This window comes from Rattus norvegicus, chromosome 7 (assembly GCF_021556685.1).
Source record: "Rattus norvegicus strain SHRSP/BbbUtx chromosome 7, alternate assembly SHRSP_T2T, whole genome shotgun sequence".
Classification (NCBI taxonomy): domain Eukaryota; kingdom Metazoa; phylum Chordata; class Mammalia; order Rodentia; family Muridae; genus Rattus; species Rattus norvegicus.
This window is the reverse complement of record NC_141540.1, coordinates 135233172-135253876: the sequence shown is the minus strand read 5'-3', so window position 1 is coordinate 135253876 and position 20705 is coordinate 135233172.

The following is a 20705-nucleotide window of genomic DNA, read 5'->3' as shown; positions in this document are numbered from 1 at the left end:
TATAAGTATAGCAGAATATCATTGGGAGTCATTTTATCGATGTTTTGTTTTGTTTTAGACCAGAGGTGTTGGTTTTACTCTGGGTCATTGGACTATCTAGTCCCTGGGTTTTGGTTACTTAGATATGGGTTCCGTCTTGTGGAGCGGGACTCCAGTCAAATCAGACATTCATTGGTTGGTTTCTCCCACAACCACTGCCCTAGCATATCATTCAGGCAGGGCACATTGTAGGTCAAAGGTTTTGCGGCTGAGTTGTATATGTTTGTCTTTTGGTCTCCTGAAAGTAATTTCTTTTTTTAAGGTGTGAATCTGCTTTGGATTTTTGCCACTAGCATGAACTCAGGGCAAAGTTTGGTTCTAATGGTTTTATTTCCTCTTAAATGTGCTTTCAGGTAATTAAAGAAACAATTATGAGGGAGGATGGAACACACGTAATAAGAAAACAAGAGTGGTGGTGCACTTGGGAGGATTTGCTGAAGGAGGCAGAGGCAGGAGGATCACGAGTTTGAGGCCAGCCTGGGCTACACATTGGACTGGAGAGATGGCTCAGCCATTAAAGGCTAGGCTTACAACCAAAAATATAAGAAAGAAAACATAGGAGAGATGTACCGGATGAGAAGGGTGGAGGGTGAACCAGAGGTTCAAATCTGAGTAGGGATGTAAAGAGATGGTGCTCTTGGGAGAGTGTTTGCCTAGCATGCACAATGCTGTGTACCCAGTTGACACCATATATAAACAGTCGTGAGAGTGTATCCTTTGAATTGGGTAAATGGAAACAGGAGGACCAGGAGTTCAAGGTCATCTGTGACTAAATGCTCCAGAGTGAGTTTAAGGCCAGCTTTGGATCCCGAGACCACGACAGACAAAACAAAGCCAAACAAAAACAACAACAACAACAAAAAACGAAAACAAAAAACAAACAAAAACGAAAATAAAAACAAAACTTGCAACCCTTATAGAAGAAAGAAGATTGAAGGCGTTTTGAAAAAAAACAAGCACAAGTAGACCCTTCCCAAATTGAAGGTTTGTTTGTTTGTGATAATGAGGCCATCTCCGGTAAATAGAATGAGGAGAACAATAGCTTCCTACAGAAGCGACAGCCTCAGATGCAAGGAAGGCTTTCGAATGGAGTACCAGGTGAATCTAAGAGCAGCCATTCACACCTAAAGACCAGCTATTCTGTGGCTGGTTAAACACAAGGCTAGCACAGCTGTGGGCGAGTGGGTCTCCAGCCAATCAAACATTAGACAGAATTAGAGAGCTCGCCATTCCTGGAGTAGCCAAATAAAGAGAAAGCTTGTTGTATTGGGGACATACTTAAGATCAGCATTGGTATTTCATCCTTAAATTTTGGAATAGAATTTAAAAAAAAAAAAGACATTAGGGGCTGGTGGTGTGGCTCAGTGGGCAAAGGCATCTGCCCCAAGTTTGATGACCCGAGGTTGACGGATCTCCTGGATGGTAGAAGGAGAGCCGTGATTCGTGCAGATTGTTTTCTGACTTACTGAAGTTCATGCATGTGTTCTGACACATGAGTAGCAAGAACAACAAAAGTGTAAGAGAAATAATTTAAAAACTAGAAGATTGAGAACACGCAAACCAACATGCAGAGAAAAATTAACTGTGAAATACGGAACAGTTTCTCCTGAAGTTGGAAAGCAGCATTTACTCCCCCCCCCCCCCCCGTGAGGGTTTGGTAGTGGGGGGTGGAGCAGGGGAGTGAGGAAGGGGGGTTGGGTAAGGTGAGGGGAGTGTGGCCGGTTGGATCTAAGGACAAAGGCAACTGTCCTTGTTTGAAATACTTTCCATCATGTTTCAGATGGTGTGAATGGATTTATGAACTTGCCCAAACTCATTCACTGTGCACGTCTCTATGTAAATTATATTAGAATAAAACCCTTGTGGAATGAGTGTGGTGGCCGTTACTTTTCCAATAGGGAGTCTTTCATGAGACGAAATCCTCAGGACATGCTGTAGCATTGGAACCAATTGTAGCCAGACTTGGCCTGTGTGGCAGGCCCTTTAGAGCCTGGGTGTTTACACTCAGTGTGAGCCTTCTTTAGTACACAGTCTAGCCTTTGTTCTGGAGAGCCTTGTAGACTGGATGGTGACTTTTTCAGAGCTTAGAGCATGATGAGGTGCCTTATATCCAAAAGGCTTCTCCTTTCTTGAGCTGTCGAGCCATCCCTTGCTCTGAAGGCTTTTCCTACCCACTCTTCCTCATCTTCTACGGATCCCAGACATTACACCCAACACATCTTTCCAACGTCTAACTTCATTTGGCCTGCTCATTTCAAATTAAGCTGTGATGGAAATGAGATCAAATTTATGCGCCCTTCCTAGAAAAAAAATTCTTGTCAGTAATTACTCTAAGACAAATTAAAAATTGAGTCAGGGTTTTAAGAAGAATGTAAACATAAAACATTTGTAGATGCTCTAGGATCAGTCAGGGAATTCTAAAAAGAAAAAAACAAACTTAAAAGTACATAAAATTCTAATACAATTTATTTCAGAATGCAGGAAGGAAAGAATATTTTGAGGTTCTTTTGATGAAGCAGAGATAAGGGAGTCTGCAATGAAACCTGCTAATGAGTCATCCAAGGAAGGCGCCTTCTTCACCAAGGCTGCTTCTTCTGTGTTAACACATTTGTTTCTGTGCCCACAAACACCAGGAGAGTTCCTTGTGGTTAGAGATGACACCTGGATAAATCCATGCTGTTTTAAAATGTTAATGAATGAACCGATTTTATTTGTGTGCTCGTGTGTGTACTTAGGTGTGTAGGTGCTAAGATGAGCTGTTGGTGAGCTTTTCGGTGACTCGGCTGCCCCAGTCACACATGCCCCTGAGAGCAATGCCAGAGAACTCATGGGTTTGCAGGTTAAGCTTGAGAGAAATCACTTTGTCTGGCTGCCTTTGGTTCTTTCTCTGGCATAAAATGAGATTTCTTCTGGGTCTCCTGGAGAAAATTCACACCACAAGGGTATGTAATAAATGTCTGGCTCAAGAATTTGCAAAAAAGAGAGGCCAGCTTAAAGATAAAAATGGAAGAAAAGATTCTGTTTGTATGATACCAGCAAAACGAATAAAGTCTTGGAAAAAAAAATCACGGTAAACCCTAGTGAAGAAAAAAAATGACGTAAAGGAATGATAAGATACAATGTGCCCAGTTCTTTTCAACTAATGGCATGTGAGGCGGGCAAAATATTTAGTTGACTTGACTTTAAAAAGAAAGACTAGTAAGTCTGATTCTGAAGGTGATGTATGAATGTCACAACTGCCAGAGAGCTTTACAAAAGGAATGGCAGGAAGTTAGTAGGAGTAGCTGCAATGCATAAAGCCAGTAAACATTTTGAAGGTGGCAACTTGACTGGGTTTCCCGCTACCCAGCCGTCCGAACAAGCATTGCTTCTGACAGCATCTGGGCACCACCTTCCCCGGGGAGCGTGGCACATTATTAGATCCAATAAAGGCCTGGACAGAAACAAAAACCTGGAGAAAAGTGCTGTGGCAGTTTGAATACGAGTGACCCGGGAGTGGCACTGTTAGGAGGTGTGGCCCTGTTGGAGTAGGTGTGGCCTTGTTAGAGGGCGTTTGTCACTATGAGTATGGGCTTTCAGAAACTCATCCTAGTTATGATCCTGGAGGAGCTGAGAGCTCTAACTCTTGTTCCAAAGGCCGCCAGGGGAAGATTGGCTTTCAGAATACTAGGATGAGGGTCTTAAAGCTCACACCATAGTTACGCACTTCCTCCAACAAGGCTACATCTGTTCTAACAAGGCCACACCTCCTAATAGTGCCATTCCCTGGACCAAGCGTATTGAAACCACCACAGGAGTATTCCCACTCTGCGCCATTGCTGGACCATGAGAACAGGCATCGGTTATCTACTACTTCTGACTGACTATCCTATTCCTGGGTCTTCAGAATGTGACTGGAATTTATGTCACCAGCTGTCAGGATTTGACCTGCCTTGGTCACTCTTCAGGGTCTCTAGATCACACAGGTACATGGAGAGCTTTCTCAGCCCCCTAATTGTATGAGCCCAAACCATAAAATTGTTTCTTTCTGCAAAATGGCCCATTCGTTCTGCTCTAATTTTTTGGAGAACCCTGACTGATATCTCAATGGTCAGTGAAGCACAATCAGGTATATCGGTGGGACAGATGGCCCAGAAACACCCAAATGTATTCAGAAATTGAATGAACTAAAATGACACCATCTCCAGGCAAATGGGGGAAAGTACGTTATTCAAAGAAAAGTGGTGGGATAATTTGTTACTATTTGGAGAAGGAAAATTGTATCCATGCCACATACATACAGTATAGGATAAGTATATAGGAAAACATAGGTATATTTAAGCGAAGAAGACATGGATGAGTTAATTCCTGTGTAATACTGATGTGGAAAGGGCCTTGCTTCAATTCTCAAAAGCAAATATGCACAAGTTAGCATCGTAGAAATAAGAACTGGATGATAAAACTCCTGCGTGATTCTGCCACAATGTAAACCATAAGTAGTGTGCATCATAAACGATATGTGAAAATTGTGTTACAGACAAAACTAGCTTAATGCCCTCAAATATATGGAGCACCTATAAGCTGATTAAGGCAGAAACCAACAAGATACATAAAGAGTAAAGCATGTTTAAGCACACAGATGAACGATATTTAGAAAACAGTGTATATGTGGATTAGAAATGTAAGAGAAATGCCAACTGTTACTGGTACTGAGGTGAAGGCTGCTAAAACAGTTTTCTCAATGAATCCACACACATTTCAGGTGCATTCGTTGTTAGATATGTTCCTAGGTCTGCAGGGGGTGGGGAATGATGCATCTTCATACACTGCTTGCAAAATGATACATAGTTACAATTATCAAAGTCATTTAGCAAAGTCTGTAAAATACAGACACAGTTACTTCTCAGTAGGAGCTCTGCTTCTGGGAATGCATCTTGCAGAAATATTTGCACATGCGGGAAATGAGAAATGATATGTACTTACTCTCCACTGCAAACACTCTAGAGGCAGCAAAAAAGGAAATATTCATCTATAGAAAATAGCTTGAACTATGACACACATAACGTGGGATGCTGTGTTGTCAGAAATATGAAGAAATGGTGTTCTACTAAAGAATATACTTATGGGATAGTAAGCAAAAGGAAAGGAGAGGCCCAACAGCATACATACTTTTTGTTCATTTATTGATTTTTAAGTTTGCATACTTTATGTTAAACATAATATGTATATTATATATCTAATTAAAAACAAATATATTATAGTGATTAAATATGACTTTTTCAAGCCAAGTGTGTTTTAGTAGACCCCCCAACCTCCCCCATCTTTTTTCTTCTTTGGAACAGTCCCAATGTCTTTGCCCCTTTTATGCTATACATGTCATTTTGCCTTTCATCTCTCCAACCTCAGCACTCTCTCTTCCTCTCCTGACCTCTTTTCTAGATTTATTTATTTTTTTTTTGTGTAGTACTCACATTTATGCACCTGTGTGCGTGATGAAAATTTTATTTAAGGAGAAAACAGTAAGACTATGCATTCCATTCGTATTGACATTACACACATGCAATGAAACGGAGAAGACATAAGAAATTGTTATTAAAAATAATTAGAATTAGAATTAACATTATATTAACATGTAACACAATAGAATATATTAATATTGTTAATGTTATTGTGCTAGCCGGTTTTGAGTGTCCACTTGACACAGCTGGAGTTATCACAGAGCAAGGAGCCTCCCTTGAGGAAATGCCTCCATGAGATCTAGCTGTAAGGCATTTTCTCAATTAGTGATCAAGGGGGAAGGGTCCAGCCCATTGTGGGTGGTGCCATCCCCTGGGCTGGTAGTCCTGGTTTCTATAAGAAAGCAAGCTGAGCAAACCAGGGGAAGTAAGCCAGTAAGCAGCACCCCTCTGCATCAGCTCCTGCCTTTAGCTTCCTACCCTGTGCGAGTTCCTGTCCTGACTTCCTTTGGTGATGAGCAGCAATGTGGAAGTGTAAGCTGAATAAACTCTGTTCTCCCCAGCTTGCTTCTTGGTCATGATGTTTTCTGCAGGAACAGAAACCCTGACTATGACAATTATCAATTATTATTAATGAATAATACCCTCTGTGGACTGGACCTGAAACCCAGGGATTTGTAGGCAAGAGCAGGTGGGGAATCTTCTGCACATTACATGTAAGTGTTGATGTCTTTGAGAGAAGATGAGTGGGAATAAGGAGGGAGGAGGGGGAGCAGAAAACTGGGAGCAAATAAGGAGTCTTTGCCAGTGTCCACAGGTCAATACATTTATAAAGAATTGATTTAAAAACATTGTGTAATGGAGCTGTAGATGTTATAGCATCGACACATGGACACACAGAATGGGTTCTCAAATGGAGCAGTGTATCTATACCCCTTGTGGTGATTTAAGTGAGAATGGCCCCAACGGCTCACGTGTTTCAATGCTTGGTCCCAGTAAAGTGAAACTGTTTGGGAAGGATTAGGAGGTGTGGCCTTGTTGAAGTGTGTCACTGGGAATGGGCTTCGAGGTCTCCAAGGTCCATGCTATTTCCAGTTAGCTCTCTCTGCCTCAAGCTTGTGGATCTATTTATGACCCTGAATGTCATGTACTTGCCTGCTACCATGCTCTCTACCATGATGGCACGACTTTAACCCTCTGCCACCATGGGCCCCAAATTAAACACTTCCTTTTTATGAGTTGCCTTGGTCATGGTGTTTCACCAAGCAATTAAAAAGTGGCTAAGACACACTTTGTCTAGGAACACAAGATACTTTGAGTGAAAGCTATCCCAGTAGTGGTAATAGGCTACAAGCTGTATAAAATTTAATGGCTCATTCTGACCCAAAAAAGGTCAAGTTTTCTAGAGGTTTTTTTCATTCTTAGATGTTTCTCAAAGTTCCTACATCCTCAGAGTTGACGTCTGCGTGTCTGTTTGCGGGAGACTTTAAATTCTAGCAAAACAATTCCAAGTAGGAAAAAGACACAATCTAAAGTTCTCATGTCAACCAGAAAGGCCACCACAGAAATGTTTATTATGAAAAGATATTCATAGTAGATGCCTTCAATTCAGGTCTGCCTATAGAACTTTCAGGGAATTCCTACAAATGCTAGAATTACTAAGGTGGGAACGTCCAAGCCACAGGAAAGAATGCTACCACAGTAAAGTCATGCATACATCCAAATAGAACCCAATGAGCTAGAGAAGGAAACATTTCCACCCAGACACCAGTGTCTCTTATTGGATGGCGGTTCCAGTTCCTAAATAAAGTTGTTCTTTAGTTCCTTTAACATCAAAGAAGTTATGAGAGACAAACAGTTCAAAAGAGAAAATATTCATTTTGGCGGCAGAATGGGACATTCCACATCTAGGTGACTTCAAAGATGATCAATGAACCTGAGGGTGGAAAGTCAGAAAGGACTACCCCTGAAAACAAGTATCTGAACATGTGCGCTGTTCCGTAGTTAATCTGACTTAGTAAATCAATGTATGGGAGCCCAAGCTACAATTCTCTTTTGTTTCTTATCCAGTTACTACTTTGGAGATCGTTTCCTTTAATAACCAAGCTATGTGTTTTGTCTAAGAAAATATTATAACGTCTGGTTTAAATAGTTGTGCATGGTAATTTCCAAAACAATCACTATCCCTTCCTGAGCACCCACCCACCTGTAATTTAATCTTTCTTTCAGTGATTATTAATGAGTTTCTCATCATACTGAGACCCTGTGCAAACAGGACACGGTTGATTGACTATTTATTTTTAGCACAGCACCTAAATAGGTACTCAGTGATTTTTATGAGTGAAAAGAAATGAGGATAAAATACAGCTATACCAATGTTATCCCTTATGAACTGAATTTATTCTATCTAGATAAAAGAACTACCCGAGATAGAGATATGCTGAGATCATTGACTGATCTCGTTCGATAGGTATTTATTTACACTGCAGATACTGTTATAAAACATAGTAAACAGGCTATGCAGTATAGACAGATGGGGAGGCTGTTCTTGTCCCCAGATACATTTAGGAATGTATCCACCCTTAATATCTGATTTCTAAGCATAGCTTTAATTATATGACCATAATGGCCACTACACTGATGGTGCATACTCTACATTTTCTTATTGATTGTCTATTTATCTCACAAAGTAGTAGTCATAAAACATTAGGGAGGGAGAAGATCACAATCATGGGAGGCAGGAGGAGGGGGGAACCTGGATGGGAGACAGGAGGGGGAGGGGGAAGGGGGAACATGATCAGGTATTTGGGGTGGGACAAGAGAGAAGCCCTGGAGGTCAGCAGAATGAACGGAAATATGCAACCTTGGGGAGGGGTGTTGGCGGGGGACGTGTGTGTGTGCGCTCTAGAAAGTACCAGAGACCTGGGAGGTGAGAGACTCTTGGGAGTCAAGGGAGGGACCTTAGATAAAATGCCTAACTGTGAGGAGAGGGGACTTGTAGAGTCCACATTCAGTAGAAAGACAGGGCATCAAGTAGAGGATGAGGTTGTCATCCCACAGTCAAAAATTCTGATCCAGAATTATTCCTGTCTAAAAGAACTTCAGGGACAAAAGTGGAGATGAAACTGAGGGAAAGAAGGTCCAGTGACTAGCTCAACTTGGGATTCATCTTAAGGGGAGGCTCTAAGGCCTGACGCTATTATTGATGCTATGGTGTGCTTACACACAGGAGCCTGGCATAGCTGTCTTCCAGGAGGCCCAGAAAGCAGCTGACTGAGACAGAAGCAGATACTTATACCCAAACCACTGGACTCAAGTCAGGGACATCTGTGGTTGAATTAGGGAAAGGCTGTAAGAAGCTGAGGAGGAGGATGACCCCATAGGAAGAACAGCAGTCTCAACTCACCCGGACTCCTGGGAGCTCCCTGACACAGAGCCACCAACCAGGCAGCATACATGGGCTGGTCTGAGGCCCCTGCCACATAGATAGCAAAGGACTGCCTGATCTGGCCTCAGTGGGAGAACATACACCTAACCCTTGAGAGATTTGAGGCCCCAGGGAGTGGGGAAGTCTGGTGAGGGAGGGCATCCTTTTGGAGGGAGAGGAGGAATGGGATGAGGAACTGTGGGAGGGTGGACCTGGAGGAGGGCAATGACTGGACTGTAAAAAATTAATGATGATGATGATGATGATGATGATGATGATGATGATGATGATAAAAATAAAAAAATCAATCGTGCCTTGCACTTTGTTCAATGATTATTTATTGAATGCCCTCTATGGGGTGGCAACTTCTCTTGTAACTCAAGGCACAGAAATGGACATGTCAAAGAAGGAACACTTATGGAGGTGGCACACAAGAAATGAGTGAAAATCAAACTCACAGTGAACACTAGGAGCTTGGGGAGATAGCTCAGTTGCAAGGCAAGCATTATAACCCGAGGTTAACCCAAGAGCCAACGAAAAGAAGCCAGCGTGTGGAGTATGCTTGTAATCTCAGAGCTGGCGAAGGAGAGATAGGTACATCTATGGGCCTCACTGGCTAGTCAGCCTCGCCTGTTCAGACCCCTGAGATCCTGTCTTTACAAACAAGGTGGATAGCACCTGAGGAAAGACATCTAAGATTGGCTTCTGAAAAGGTTGAGTTTATGGAAATCTGTGATTATAGAGGAAGCCCAGGGACTGTCTTGAGATGCTGACACTAAACCTAGAAGTGGGAAACTAGAAGCAGTCACTGGAAAACTCATGGTGGTCCTCTCAAGGAGCATTGGCTCCAAGGCAGCAGGCAAGATGCGACCTTAGCATAGACAAGGGTAAAAAGGAGGGTTGATGGTGTCCAGGAAATGGATTGTATGGAATAGGATTCACGAAGACCACTTCTTACTCACAGTCAGTGGAGAGTTCACACAACTTACCAGTTGAACTTAGAGATGAAGACTGCTCCATTCTCAGTCTACAATAAGCAAATGGTACTTGTGTTTGATTCAAAGACAGGATCAACTAAGCCTGATGAGAGAGTGAAAATAATTGTTTTACAAACAGTTGGGCAATTCCTTCAGACCAACACATGACCTTGGAAACACCGAAGGTGGATGGAAGGGACAGTAATGTAGAGATTCTGAGAGTATCAGTTTCGGGAAGACATATTTTCAAGATCTTCAAAAGACAAAAAACAAAAACAAAACAAAACAAAAAACAAACAAACAAACAAACAAAAAACAAAAGAATAAAACAAAACAAAAAACAAAATCAGAACTTTGGATTTCAGGAGATGGTTTTTGGATATTAAAACCTCCTGGATCTTAAAGGAGAACAAGAAGATGGCTGTGCTGGGTGTTTAGTTTTAACATAGTAGAGAATGGGAGGTTGCTTAACTAAGTATGATGCAACTGTGGTGGAGCATAGCCATGGGTGAGGGCACGCATAGTTTCTCTATGACTGGCAGCAGCTGACACAGGGCTGTGCCACAAATGGACATGCACAATCCCTCAGACCGTTGAACCAGCTTCCATCATTCCTATCCCTTCTTAGGAACGAGTAATGGGAAAATTGTCTCACTCTCTGCTGGAGTGAACAGGACAGAGACTACAACTTCTCTTCCTTGTTCAGCCAAGGATTTTGGAGTGTTCAAAGGAAAGGTCAAGCCCAAAAGGATGTGTGAAATTCACTATTGAAATGATAGATAGGTGTGTTAGCAGTAAAGTGTGTGTGTATGTGTGTGTGTGTGTGTGTGTGTGTGTGTGTAAAATCCTATGTCTTCCCCAAGTTTGTATAGCAATTTGTAAGTATTCAAAAAAAAAAAAAAAAGCAACCAGTCTCAAAGCTGTTTAGTTTTGGAAAGAGCACGGGGAGTCATTTGTTCCCCCATTTACTCCCCATGTTTTCTATCTTCAACTCTGGGTCATTTCCTTGGGCCAAAACCTGCACTAAGTTGTCTACAACTTTGAAGTACTCAGCCAACAATGGCAAAGCAATCCATAAAAGGGACATCCGATTTTCATGGCAGCTATGGAAAGGATGTATTGGAGAGTGGACAAACTTCCTCTATCCCTGGATCACATACGCAGCCACAGGATGAACTCCTGTTTGCAGAGTCTCACCTTAAAGGAATGAAGAGGTCGGTAGGGACGCCAGAACACACACAAACAGCTGTGTGAGATAAGGAAGCTGATGTCGGCCATGACACCAAACGGAGTTACAGAGAGAAGGAGAGTAAGTCTCGCACTGTGTATAATCTCTTTTCGCAGGAAATTAGAAAACACTAAACTGAAATTTGACCTGGCACTGTGAGCTCAAAATGCCCGAGGAGGTTTTTATTGTTAAAATGTAAGTTTGGCAACATTTTAATCTGCTTCTAGGGAGCATAGACTTGAAGCTCACCCCGACTTTCTGCATCTCCGGGCACCCTTTACTCCTCTCTTGGCTCAAAAAGTGTCCAGTGGGAATACTGCCTGTGCTCTGCCAGGAGCAACAGATGCTACGCAGGCTGGTTTCTGGACAGCTTTTGGGTGAGTACCACCCAAATGGTCCTCCACTAAAGCATTTCTTGTAAAGACGCAGACAGTCGCTGGCAAGAGCGATGCGTTCTATTACCAAACTGTGATTAACATTCATTATCAGCCTAGCTATCTATTTTCCTGGCAGGACCTATTCCCCATGGTACATAGTTATGGAATGTTGGGTAAGCCACTGGCTTAGTTTATGTATTGTTCAGGATTCTTTACCTACAAGCAACAGCAACAAGGATGGGTAACTTCAGTCAAGGTGAATATTGAATTACAACTGGTATTTGTAGTGTAGGGAACTGTGACACCAGAGACTCTCACCATGGCGACCACCTCTGGGAAAGGAACAAGGTGTTTCCCTATCTATCTTTACGCTACTTCACTCCAGAGTCAGTGCCCCAGAAGATCAAATGTTCTGCCATATTTATTCTTCTTCTTCTCCTCCTGATAAAATTGGGGATAGTCATAGGAAGTGTTTGGCAAGAAGCTCTGTTGGGGCGATCTTTTTGTATACAGTGTGAAGATTGTCTTTGTGTTGTTCGAATGTTGATTTCTGTACTGGCAGAGTTAAGTGCAGACCTGACTTTGGTATTATTGCTTATATGGCTACACTGTATTTTGTAAACACTCCCTCTCCCACCTTTTGTTTGATTTTAACAAAAAGGTGATGACCTATAGGAAAATCAATAAAGAAAGGTGGGACTTCGGGGCAGAGGGGAGAACTCTGGGAGAGAGTCAGGTATTGGAGAATCCAGTCCAACACAGAGGAAGAAGCAGCCCCAGTATCAGAGACTGACAGGTAGCAAGCCATGCGGCAGGCATAGAGTAGTGTAAGTTATAAGAGATAGCTGGGAACTAGAGTAACCAAAGGCCTAAAGTCATTTTAAATAGATAGAAGTATATGTGTCATTATTCAGAATTAGGGTGGGCATAGAAAGTTCATTGGCTATAAAGCTTCAAGAAACTTTCGCTTTCTGCAGTGGCAAAATAAGCATTTTCATCATGCAAGACTATGCGTAAGAATAGAAGTTAATTGGAAAAGAACAGCTTCACGCTGATATTAGTAAAGTGCAAAAATGTCTGAGGAGAGAAAGGAAACAACAGCAGCAACAGCAGCAACAACAGCAGCGTCAACATCAACAACAACAGCACCAACAACACAGCAGCAACAGCAACAAAAACAACAGCAGCAACAACGATAGCAACAGCAACAACAACAGTAACAGCAGCATCAGCAACAACACAGGAGCGGCAGCAACAAAAAAAACAGCAACAGCAACAACAATAACAACAGTAACAGCAGCATCAGCAACAACACAGCAGCAGCAGCAACAAAAACAACAGCAACAGCAACAACAATAGCAACAGCAACAACAGCAACAGCAACAACACAGCAGCAACAGCAACAAAAACAACAGCAACAGCAACAACAATAACAACAGTAACAACAGCAACAACACAGCAGCAACAGCAACAAAAACAACAGCAACAGCAACAACAATAGCAACAGCAACAACAGCAACAGCAACAACACAGCAGCAACAGCAGCAACAGCAACAACGGCAGCAACAGCAATAGCAACAACAGCAACAATAAGAGCAGCAGCAACAATAACAACAGGAACAACAACAGGAATAACAACAGGAGCAACAACAATGACAAAACAACAACAGATGGCTACCTCAGAGAATTGCTATGGAGGATTCTTGAAGGAAGCAAGTCCCCCAAGCATTGGATTAGAAAGAAATTATACCTGGAGGTGTGTTCATTCAACACTAAGAACACGAACAGCTAAGCAATTCAGCCCGTGTTTGCACACTCATACCGATGAACATAAAATATACAGCCACCAGCAGCCAACATCCAGTTAAGAATGGCAAAATAAAAAGTAGTGTTTATCTGGGGCTCCTAAAGTCATGGATCTTGAAGGAGTACCTACACCAGTTGTGTTATTAAATCAACACAGTCTACAACTGAATACTTATCCTTATACCCACAGATAATTATAGTTTCATTCTTCCCTGAGAAACTTCTCTTTGAAATAGAGACCGTTACGGAAAACCACAACTGATCAAAATGCAGACTTGTGGAACTCCATCCCAATGGATGTCTCTACGGCCACCTGAGGCTCAGGGCTCTCCACAAAAGGTGGGCTGGAAAACTGGTAAGCACCAGAGGAACTGAGCTCTCTGTGAGGTTGTGTCTGCTAGAAATTACAGGGAAGCTACACCCATAAAGTCTTTCACCACCACAGTTGCTTAAACAAGACCTGAACGACAATGCCACCGCTAGACATGCTAACACGGAAGGAGGAAAGCTCATGGGGCCGCAACCCTAAACAAAGGACCACAGGCAATCAAGATATGCTGAGAGGAGGGGAAAGAGTCTTTTCCAGAAAAGAGCATGCCAACTGGTTATCTAATACCAAATTGTGAGGTCCAAAAACCTATACATACAAGTCACGTGTTATGGACTGAATGGATTGCACTTACATACACACACACACACACACACACACACACACTCACTCACTCAAAGAAAAAGATGTCACACAGATGAAAGAAGCAAGAAGTAGGTCCAGCAGGGGTGCTGGAGAAAGGAAGGGTAGAGGAGATGATAAAGTTATATCATAATCTCAAAAGATGGTATAAAATTCTAATCTGAAAATTTATTGAATAAAACTCTCTTTTAAAAAGTGTTTCAGAGGGGTTGGGGATTTAGCTCAATGGTAGAGTGCTTGCCTAGCAAGCATAAGGCCCTGGGTTTGGTCCCCAGCTCCGAAAAAAAGAAAAAAGAAAGAAAAAGTGTTTCAGAAACAACTAGTGGCTAATCCAAACCAAGAGAAGAAGGTGCTACTCACTAAGAGTATGGGATCTGCTATCTTGGTTTTGCAACAGCATGAGGTACTGAGCTCAGGTAATCCGTGTAATGCTGTACGCCACGAATGCTACTGAGTCCCATAAACGGGCCCAAAGCGTGAGTCCATGTTGCAGGAATGTATAGTAATTCTTTTTGAAACAGTATTAAAATTTTTCCTTTCTACAACTTAGAAATGTTAGCTTACATTTTTGCGCCTGTTCTGACCTCATCGTGACCGGATGCTGAATTTCGCTGAAGGCCTTTTCTTTATTGACTAAGATGATCACATGATTTCTATCTTTGAGTCTGTTCAGTGTATTGTGTTTATTGATTTGCCTATGTAGATTCACCCATGTAGAGTCATCCCTGCATCCCTGGAATGAAGCCAACTTGATCACGATGAGCAGACACCATGACCAAGGCAACTCTCATAAGGACGACATTTAACGGGGGCTGCCTTATAGGTTCAGAGGTTTAGTCCATCATCATCAAGGTGGGAACATGGCAGCATCCAGGCAGGCAGGGTGCAGGTAAAGCTGAGAGTTCTACATCTTCATCTGAAGGCTGCTAGTGCAAGACTGACTTCCGGGCAGCCAGGATGAGGGTCTTAAAGCCCACCCCAAGTGACACAGCTACTCCAACAAGGCCACACTTTCTAATAGTGTCATTTCCTGGTCCAAGCATACACAATCCATAATACCCTTCTTATCTCTTCTGACTGGTTTTGGTCCGAAGTCTATTTTGTCAGACATCAGAATGGTGATATCTTCCTGTTTCCTGCTTCCTGATTCCATTTGCTTGGCATTTCCATCCTCGGGACAGTGCCTATCTTCGATGGCTCTTGGACTGAGATGTTGGTCAAGGAAGCTGACGAGACCCACAACAGAATGCATACTCGGCACTCCTCTTGGTTATCTGCCGGAACTCATTGATAAAACGTTGTTGCTGAAGACACCACACATCTTGAGTCAAGACACAGACATATCAGGCTAGAATTGAGCTGGAAGCCTCCCCCATGCAAACCTCCTTTGCTTCCATAGTGCTAGAGGGTGCCAAGCAAGCAGCTGCAGTAACTAAAGCATGAGAGGTTTTGCCCAGATGTGAGCTCTATGAACTATAATAAAAACCTGACAAAAAGGATGTGCTCTTTTGTGTAAGAATGACACAGTGGTTATCAGTGTAACCAGCTGTGACCAGTTTGTATATGCTCAGCCCAGGGAGTGGCACTATTAGTAGGTGTGGCCCTGTTGGAGGAGGTGAGTCACTGTGGGTGTGAGCTTTAAGACCCTCATCCTAGCTGCCTGGGAGCCAGTATTCTGCTAGCCGCCTTCAGATGAAGATGTAGAACTCTCAACACCTCCTGTACCATGCCTGCCTGGATGCTGCCTTGTTCCCGCCTTGAAGATAATGGACTGAACCTCTGAACCTGTAAGCCAGTCCCAATTAAATGTTGTCCTTCTAATTGTTGGAGTTGCCTTGGTCATGGAGTCTGTTCACAGCAGTAAAACCCTCACTAAGACACCAGCTCTTCTGGATTTGAAAACTGCCCCACAGAAGGCAATCCATCCACTGTACTATTGCATAGCTGAATTCCCAAAGACTCAAATTACATTCTGAATATTTGGTTTATAATCACTACAAGTGATGCTCTCAGCCTGAAGTGAACAGAGGTGACTACAAAGACCCATGGCTTAACACAGCAGCGAGAATAAAGAAAGATCGAGGGACCAGTCTTAAACAAGACAATTATACCTCTTTTTTTTTCTCCATTTTTATTAAATTGGGTATTTCTTATTTACATTTCAAATGTTGTTCCCTTTCCTGGTTTCCAGGCTAACATCCCCCTAACCTCTTCCACACCCCTTCTATGTGGGTGTTCCCCTCCCCCTTCCTATGTGGGTGTTCCATCCTCCCCCCATTACTGCCCTCCCCCAAACAATCCAGTCTTGGCAGGGCCAAGGGGTTCCCCTTCCACTGGTGCTCTTACTAGGCTATTCATTGTTACCTATGAATTTGGAGCCTGGGGTCAGTCCATGTATAGTCTTTGGGTAGTGGCTTAATCTCGGGAAGCTCTCCATTGTTGGTGGGGTTGCAGACTGGTACAACCATTCTGGAAATCAGTCTGGAGGTTCCTCAGAAAATTGGACATTGAACTACCTGAGGACCCAGCTATACCTCTCCTCGGCATATACCCAAAAGATGCCCCAACATATAACAAAGACACGGGCTCCACTATGTTAATAGCAGCCTTATTTATAATAGCCAGAAGCTGGAAAGAACCCAGATGCCCTTCAACAGAGGAATGGATACAGAAAATGTGGTACATCTACACAATGGAATACTACTCAGCTATCAAAAACAATGACTTTATGAAATTCATAGGCAAATGGATGGAACTGGAAAATATCACCCTGAGTGAGGTAACCCAATCACAGAAAAACATACATGGTATACACTCATTGATAAGTGGCTATTAGCCCAAATGCTTGAATTACCCTAGATGCCTAGAACACATGAAACTCAAGACGGATGATCAAAATGTGAATGCTTCACTCCTTCTTTAAAAGGGGAACAAGAATACTCTTGGGAGGGAATAGGGAGGCAAAGATTAAAACAGACACAGAAGGAACACCCATTCAGAGCCTGCCCCACATGTGGCCCATTTGGACAAGATGGATGAAGGAAAGAAGTGCAGGCCTACAGGAACCGAATCATACCTCTTCTTTACAAACCGAGGGACACTGAAGGTGTGTGTGGAAAGAATGTAAGAGCTTGAAAACAGGGAGAAGGCTCACAAAGCGCCATCTTTGAGGCACGACACAGGCATTGCAAGCTTGAACATAGAGCAACTGTGCCTACTGACCCTCTGTGCTGGTTTCTTTTTGTCCACTCGACACATGCTAGATTCATGAGGGGAGAAGAAAACTCGACTGAGAAATTGCCTGAACCAGAGTGGCTTTCGGGCATGTCTGTGGGGACATTTTCTCAATTGCGAATTGATGTGGGAGGACCTGACCCACTCTGTGTGGTGCATGTGGATCTGGGCTGTATGGGAAAAGAGTCAAGCAAGCCAGAGTAAGCAGCTTTGCTGTATAGTTCCTACCATTGCTCTTGCTTGAGTCCCTGCCCTGCCTCCCTTTAATGGTGGATAGTGTGTAAGCCGGATACCCTTTCCTCCCCAGGCTGGCTTTGATCAATGTTTTGTTGCAACAACAGAAAGCATGAGAACACACTGTACCCACACAAGTCAGATGGTTGTAAGGATCAACTGTGAATGGAGAAGGGATTACCAGGTCCCGACCACTTACTACTGGTTTTGTTTTGTATTTTGAGCTAACAGATTTCAGAAGAGGAAAACACAGCACTCAGTTGTGTGCCTAGTGAGCTCAGTGAGGTCTAATGGATAACTTCAAACCCATGGTCACCCAGGCTGCCTTGGTTAAGCTCTGTGGGGCACAAATCAAAGTGCAGAGTCATGAATATAGGAAAGAGAGTTGTGAGGAAGAAGGAGGAGGGTGGGGAGGGATGGGGAGGGAGGGCTGGGGAGGGAGGGATACGGAGGGATGGTGAGTGATGGGTAGGGAGGGATGGGGAGGAATGGGGAGGGAGGGATGGATAGGGAGGGATGGTTAGGGAGGGATGGGTAAGGATGAGGAGGGATGGTTAGGGAGGGATGGTTAGGGAGGGATGGGTAGGGTGGGATGGGGAGGGAGGGAGGGAAAGAGAGAGGGTGGGTGGGACAGGGCCATGTCCACACTGTACATGTATAAAGTTGTCAAAGAACAAAATTTCTCACTCAAAAAAATTTTGAACAGGGGAAAAAGCCACCCTAAAACAACAGCAAAACCACTAAAATAAATGTTCGTCCTTGTTTCACAATAATAATAAACATCATATACGTGGTACATTGCCACACTCGTTGGATTTAATCCTGATTTTGTAGTTTATGTTATCATCCCCACTTTATGTATTAAAATTTTATTTTCGCTCAAAGAGCCAAGATCTTGGCAGAAGATATTATTGCTGGCCATGGAGAAAAGGCTGGGTCTGGGTCCTTTTCCCTTCAATTCAGAGGCCACATCTTTGATTAGGTGAGCGATGCCCTTCGAAATCTTTTTGACTTGGACATTCTGACTTAGTAACTACTAACGTCTTTGAATTTCTGTTTCTCTACAGCCTCCTCTCTCCTTATCTGGAGAATTTTAACAGTACTGGAGGGTCAACTGTGTATCCGATGATATTTGCTATGTCTAGTTAAAGTCTGAAATCAACGGGGAATTCCTGCTTGCCTTGGAGCCTTAGGCCTCTGATTCTGTGCTCTCTACCGCCCCCTGACCGCTCTTCTGTGACGGTGCGGTTAGGTCGCTCTGTCTTGACTTCCTTTGGCCCACACAAGCCATCGCATCTGCCCTTCCTTGCAAAATATGTTTCTTGTTGCTTGGATCTGCTTTTAATTCAAGTCTTCAATCACCCTACACTGCCTGGAGTCCTTGCAGCACATTCAAGGGCCCATTTGCAATTTTACCCCTTCCCCCCTCCTCCCTCCGGTCCTCTTTCTTTTCAGTCATTTGCCTTTTTGTCTCGGTTCACTCTACAGCTTCACAATGTGTGTGGAGGGGACCTTAGTTCTGCTCCTTTTTGTCGATTAGTTTTAAAATCTAGAATTGTATATTTTTAACGATAGAATTCCGGAAAGTAGGTAATTTTGGATAAGGTAGCTTTTGTGTGTGTGTGTGTGTGTGTGTGTGTGTGTGTGTGTGTGTGTGTGTGCGCGCGTGCGCTTGCGCGCGCGTGCGCGTGCGCTTGCGCGAAATCTGGTAGGCTTCTCCATTTTGGTGTGAGTGAGTGAGCCAAGGCCCCGGTATCTTCCTGTGCCGTTGCAGGGAGCGGGAAGATCTCCTGGCTCCTTTTCGATGATAGTTTTGTCATCACAGTGCCTGTTATGACTCAGCTCCCAGGGTGAGGGAATGTCCCCTCACACAGGAGCTGACAGAGGCAAACCCCATTCTCATATTCGGAATCAACTCTCTTAGTTCAACTCTCTGGCAAGAATCTAGATTTATGCGTTTTCCTTTTGAAGACACGGGAGGGGTCGGCACGCCACTTTATCTAAATTAGAATGTTGGATCTATCTTTCCTAAATTATTGGCCTAACCCTTATTTTAAATATAATTTAAGGGCCCGACGAGATCGCTCAGAGGTTACAAGCACTTACTGCTTTTCCAGAGGGCCAGAGGTGCTGGTTCTCGGCACCCACATGGTGTTACATAAAGTTCCATAACTCCAGTGGCAGGGGCGTGACACAATCTACTACATTCTCACAGTACAGAGAACACATATGTACACTTAGGCAAACTCACATACACATATAAAAAAAGTGGACATACAGATCTATCTTGGATACATCGATATCGTTTCCTTTGGATGTATATGCAGAGGGTGACAGCTGTTCACACAGATTTTTGCTGTCTTGAGGAGGCTCCTGACTGTTCTACATGGCCGTTCCACCAATTATATTCCCAACAACAATGTATGGGCGTTCTCCTTTTTTTATATATTCTTGACAGTGTTTGTTATTTTGGTCCTTATTGGCCATTTGAATTTCTCCTTTGTTTCTAAAGTAAAAAATTTAAAAATATTTTACACACGTATTTTTTTCTGCATATGTGTCTGTATATTATACACCTGTAGTATCCACAGGGACCACAAAAGGACACAAGATGCAGTGTGACTGGAGCTACAGAGGGTTACTAGTTGCCACATGGGTGCCGGGAATTGAACTTGGGTCCTCTGGAAGAGCTGACGATGCTCTTAACTGCCTAGTCATCTCTCCAGCCCCGGGTTTCTTCTTTTGAGAAATGTCTGCTGATATGTCCTTTCCTTATGTTCAAAGTGAGTGTTCTTTTTGTTATTGTTATTGAAAACTTCGAAATTCCTTAAATAACTGGGATGTCAACCTCATGTCCCTTGAGTAGAGTTTGTCTCTGTCTTGGGCACTGTCTCTCGATGCTGTTCATTGTTCTCTTTGCTGGGCGGAAGCTGCCTGGTCTGGGATATTCCCATCTGTTAATTCGTGTGTTTCTTTTTGTTTCCGGCGGCCTTGAGGCCTCATCTGAAGTATAAATACTGGGGTCTTAGAGGCTTTTGCCTACATTTTCTAGTACGTTTGTGGTCTGAAAAACTTACATTTGAGGCTTGGGTCCATTTTGAGTTTATTTTCGTGTACAGGGTGAGAGACAGATCTCTCACCTACTTAACTGATGAAAGCATTCATTTTTATGGCACAAGCTGTTTGGCTCTCTGTTGCCTGCCTTACATTCTGATATTGTGGTGACTCCGGCTTTGCAATTTTTGCTCAAAATTGCT